We start from the raw sequence: 6,000 nt of genomic DNA, 5'->3' as shown, positions 1-6,000 counted from the left end.
CATGCTAATGGAAAGGCAGAAACAACCTTGTTAAAATGTCCGTACTACCCAAAGTGATTTACAAATTCAACACAATCTCTATCAAGTTGCCAGAGTCATACTTCACAGATATTGAAAAAATAATTCTACACTTCTTTTGGAACCAGAAAAGAGACCAAATAGCCAATGCAACCTTCACCAAAAATAACAAAACTACAGGCATCACATTACCAGACTTCTAACTATACTATAAGGCTATAGGAAGCAAAACAGCATGGTATTGGCACAAAAATAAAGACATAGACCAATGAAGCAGAACAGAAAACCCAGACATAAAACGTATAACCTACTGATCTTTGACAAACAGACAACAACATACACTGGGGAAATGAACCCTATTCAATAAATTGTGCTGATAAAATTGGATAGCCACATGTACAAGAATGAAACAGGATCCCTACCTCTCACCACTGACAAAAATTAATTCAAGGTGGATAAAAGACTTAGATCTGGCCAGGCAAGGTGGCTCACGCCTGTAATTCTAGCCCTCTAGGAGGCCGAGGCGGGAGGATCGCTCAAGGTCAGAAGTTCGAAACCAACCTGAGCAAGAGCAAGACCCGTCTATACTAGAAATAGAAATTAGTTGGGCAACTAAAAATATAGAAAAAATTAACCGGGCCTGGTGGTGCATGCCTGTAGTCCCAGCTACTTGGGAGGCTGAGGCAGGAGAATCGCTTGAGCCCAGGAGTTTGAGGTTGCTATGAGCTAGGCTGACACCACCACACTCTAGTCCAGGCAACAGAGTGAGACTCTGTCTCAAAAAAAAAAAAAAAAAAGACTTAGATCTAAGGTATGAAACCATAAGAATTATAGAGGAAAATGTAGAAAAAACTCTTCTAATTATTGCCTTAGACAAAGAATTTATTAAAAAAACCCAATGTCAATTATGGCAATAATAAAAATTAATAAATGGGATTTGATTAAACTAAAAAGCTTCTGTACAGCTAAGGAAACAACAGAGCAAATAGACAACTTACAGAATGGGAGAAAATATTCACAACCTATATATCAGATAAAGGGCTAATAACCAGATTTTACAAAGAACTCAAGCAAATCAGTAAGAAAAAACAAAAAAAAACCCTATGAAAAAATGGCCAAAAGACGTGAACAGATCCTTCTCAAAAGAACAATAAATAGCCAGAAAACATATGAAAAAATGCTCAACATCACTAATCATCAGGGAAATGCAAATTAAAACTACAATGAGACCTCACCTTACCCAGTTAGAGTGGCTTTTATTAAAAAGTCAAAAAACAATAGATGCTGGTGTGGATGCAGAGAGAAAGGAACGCTTATACACTGTTGGTGGGACTGCAAATTCATACAGCCTCTATAGAAAACAGTATGGAGATTCCTCAAAGAACTAAAAGTAGACCTACCATTTGATACAGCAGTTCCATTACTGGGTATTTACCCAAAGGAAAAGAAGTCATTTTATCAAAAAGACAACTGCACTCAAATGTTTATTGCAGCACAATTCACAATTGCGAAGATGTACAATCAACCCAAGTGCCCATCAATTCATGAGTGGATTAATAAAACGTGGTATATGTACATCATGTACTCAGACATAAAAAAATATGAATTAATACCTTTTGCAACAATCTGGATGGAATAAGGAGATCATTCTCCTAAGTAAAGCATCACAGAATGGAAAAACAAGCACCATGTGTGCTCACTATTACACTGGAACTAACTGATGAGCACACAATGTGCAGAGGGAAGTAAAACTCAGTGGAAAGCAACTGGGGAAAGGAGAGGAGAGGAGGAGAATAAACCAACCTAATGGGTACTGCAAACACTATTTGAGTGATAGACACACCTAGAGCAAGGGCTTGAGCATTACAGAAGTGATCCACATGACCTAAAACATTTGTACCCCCTTAATACTTTTCAATATATTAAAAGGGGGGGGGGCCTGGCATGGTGGCTCATGCCTGTAATCCTAACACTCTGGGAGGCCAAGGCGGGTGGATTGCTCAAGGTCAGGAGTTCGAAACCAGCCTGAGCAAGACTCCGTTTCTACTAAAAATATAAAGAAATTAATTGACTAACTAAAAATATATATAGAAAAATTTAGCCAGGCATGGTGGTGCATGCCTGTAGCCCCAGCTACTTGGGAGGCTGAGGCAGGAAATGGATTGCTTGAGCCCAGGAGATGGAGGTTGCTGTGAGCTAGGCTGATGCCACCGCACTCACTCTAGCCTGGGCAACAAAGTGAGACTCTGTCTCAAAAAAAAAAAAAATGGGGGGGGGGGGAGGTGTGGTGGCTCACACCTATAATCCTAGCACTCTGGGAGGCAAAGGCGGGTGGATCACTCAAGGTCAGGAGTTCGAAACCAGCCTGAGCAAGAGCCAGACCCCCGTCTCTACTAAAAAAATAGAAAAAAATTAGCTGGACAACTAGAAGTATATACATAAAAAATTAGCCAGGCATGGTGGCACGTGCCTGTAGTCCTAGCTACTTGGGAGGCTGAGGCAGGAGGATCGTTTGAGCCCAGGAGTTTGAGGTTGCTGTGAGCTAAGCTGGCACCACGGCACTCTAGCCCCGGGCAAGAGAGTAAGACTCTGTCTCAAAAAAAAAAAGGTGGGGGTAGGGTGCTGCTGGGGAAGCTACTGCTAAAGTTTTGAGGCTGGTGTGAATCACTGATTCTTGTTTTTCCTTTCCAATATGAAATGAAAAGGAGAGGTTTTTTGGTTTTGTTTTCCTTTTTCAAAATGATGGGTTTATTTGTAATTACAGTTGCTATTAGAACTACCCCAAGAATAAAATTAAGAAATAAACGTATTCCCTAAGTGAAGAAAGCCAAAAATATCATCCTGCAACAAGAGGGGCCACTTGCACAGCAGTCTCTTGCTTATGTGAAACAATGCTGATCATGCAGGGTAACGGAATCCGTGAAGAAGCCCCTTCTGGTGTGATCTTTGTGATGCTGTGAGTTGTATGGCAGGATAAGGACTGGTCTTGGCGATAAAACACGAACTCTACATCTTAATGTCAAGTCGAATTCTCTGAATTTGTTCCTAAGCAACACTCAGGATCTACTGCATAATCCTGTTACGAAGATTGAATGAAGAAATGGATGTCAAAGTGCTTTGTCAATTTTAAAGTGTTATAAAAATATTAAGTATTTTTCTGAGAGTATTTCTGGCCAAGGACCTAGATTAAAATTAGGACTGGCTGGGTGCGGTGGCTCACGCTTGTAATCCTAGCACTCTGGGAGGCCGAGGCGGGCGGATTGCTCTAGGTCAGGAGTTCGAAACCAGCCTGAGCAAGAGCGAGACCCCATCTCTACTATAAATAGAAAGAAATTAATTGGCCAACTAATATATAGAGAAAAAATTAGCCAGGCATGGTGGGGCATGCCTGTAGTCTCAGCTACTCAGGAGGCTGAGGCAGAAGGATTGCTTGAGCCCAGGAGTTTGAGGTTGCTGTGAGCTAGGCTAATGCCACGGCACTCACTCTAGCCTGGGCAACAGAGCGAGACTCTGTCTCAATAAATAAATAAATTAAATTAAATTAAAAAGAAGTAGGACCACTAACTGCCCCTATTTGATGATTCTATTTGATGGTCACACCTGGCAACAGCTAGTGTTCAACCTAATTCAAATTACAGAATTTTCAAAGAGCTATCAATGTTAGTATTTTGATGCCTGCATCTTTACCCAAGACCTTTTTGCTATATTTGTCTTATTATATCTTTATGCTACTCTTACATAGCATACACTAGTCTACCATTAGCAGCCATGTGCTGTGAGTTATCCTGTAGTAATGGCGGCTGTACATTCATTCACACGCACTATGCCAGGTCATGTGGAGAATGAGCAGTAAGATATTCTAATATAGGAAATAAGGCAAGGTAAGTGAACTTTAGCCTTCCCTGCTTTACTTTTCTTTATCTACCCCCAACTCCCTAGATAGTATTTCTTTTAACTCTCCTCAGAAAACCAGTATCTTTGTATTCTCCCTTCCCCTAGATATTCTGAAAGAGTTTATAAATAGAGGAATTGGAGCATTATCTATCCCATGGTGTGAGTTCATTGGGAATGGAGGCCTTAAGTAAAAAGAAGACAGGGTAGAGACACTGGCTAGTGCATTAAAGCCCCTCCTAAAACTGCTAGCCTTTGGGGGAAATGACTTCTTCCATCTGTTTGTGAGGCAACTGACCTAAGCGGCTGACTGGCCTTAGCAGAAAATAAAGCCTAGGTAGAAGATTGAACCCATCATACCATATCATCCCAAATTCTCTCTATTCTGTCATCAAAAAAGTAACGTGGACATTTTGTACCATAATAGCCATATTGTCGAGGTAACCTTATCCAAGATGGCAGCTGTTTTCCAAGTGAACACAGTAATCATTAACCCTGAAAGAATGCCGTTTAAACAGTGATGGGTGATCATTATTTAAATGGGTCCTGGGCACCGTCCAGTCCACTGCAAGAATCCAGACAGTAGTGGTGAAGGCAAAATGGTCTCTACTGGATATGCCTTTGAAAAAGACTTAGGAGCCAATTTGTTCAATATCCACTGCCTGGTCATACCGGCAGCAGAATAAAATTGAATGGATTTACCCATCATCTGTTTTTTTTTGTTGTTGTTGTTTTACCAAATACTGTTAAAAAACCCATCTCTTGGTTTAGACCTGTAAAAATCTTTTAAAGTTTTGTGATTTAACGAAAACATTTTATTGGGGGCCAATGCCCTTTGGAAATCCTCTTAGAAGAAACACATTCTGTCATGTTACTCTTGATAAGATTGCAATATTGATAATATGCCAAAACCATCCTCTTCATTTGTGCACATTAAACTGAAAATGGCAACTTTGACGTAAAACATCTGCTCATGAATTCATTAGCTGAACTATTTTAAACAGATCACATTTATTTACTTTTCCTTAAAATTGTACATTCAAAACATGTTTTATTGGTGATTCACCTTCCTGTCCTCTTCCTAAAACCTTTGTGTTTTGGGTATGGAGAGGGGAAAAGGTCATTTTACTTACCTGTTAGGTTACCTAGTAATTGGGGTTTGACTTTATTTAAAATATAATCACAGCATATTTTCTTTCTTTTATTGCTCTTTTTTTTTGAAGGAAATTGCTACAATCCTTTGAAATTAAAATCCTAAATTATAACATTTAAAGCAGTATTAAAATTTTATCCAGTTTTGGTGTTAACCTTTTGGTCCTTAGTTTTTTTTCTTTCTCCTCTCCTAAGACTGTGGAATAAAACATTGTACTCATGATTCTGTCTCTCTCTTGCTTTAGTTATTCCTTAAAGACAGTAAATAGTTCTAAAGTTCCTACCTGTAAGGTGCTTTCTAAACTCCATTCTCATTTACTACCCAAACCTTAGTTTTTCTGTCTGCATATGAATGCCAAGTCTAAATATCAGGGCCCAAATTCCAATCTCTCTTTTCCAAATATTTGCAGGTTAGATAGCATCAGCCTCTCAAACTTCAATCCCAAACAAATCATTTGTTCCTTCCTCAAACTCCCTGATATTTCAATTTCTAGCTATTCTCCCAGCCATGCAGACTCTGAGGTTTAGTTTTCATCACTTCTTATATCCTCTAAAGCTTTGCCACTCAAAATGCCCAAGGGTCAGTAGCATCCATCAGCTCACCTGGGAGTTTATTAGAAATGCAGGATTTTAGCGCCCCCCTCAGCTGTACTGAATCAGAATCTGCAGTTTAACAAGATTCCCAGGTGGTTCCTATGCACATTAATGCCTGAGAACCACTGCCCTGACAAGAAAGGAACTGCTGTGGTCTGAATGTGTTCCCCCAAAATTTGTAGGTTAAAATCCTAAACCCCGGCTGGGCAAGGTGGCCCACGCCTATAATCCTAGCACTCTGGGAGGCCTAGGCGGGAGGATCGCTCAAGATCAGGAGTTCGAAACCAGCCTGAGCAAGAGCGAGACCCCGTCTCTACTAAAAATAGAAAGAAATTAGTTGGGCAA

This window comes from Microcebus murinus, chromosome 10 (genome assembly GCF_040939455.1).
Source record: "Microcebus murinus isolate Inina chromosome 10, M.murinus_Inina_mat1.0, whole genome shotgun sequence".
Lineage (NCBI taxonomy): Eukaryota > Metazoa > Chordata > Mammalia > Primates > Cheirogaleidae > Microcebus > Microcebus murinus.
This window is presented reverse-complemented; position numbering follows the sequence as displayed.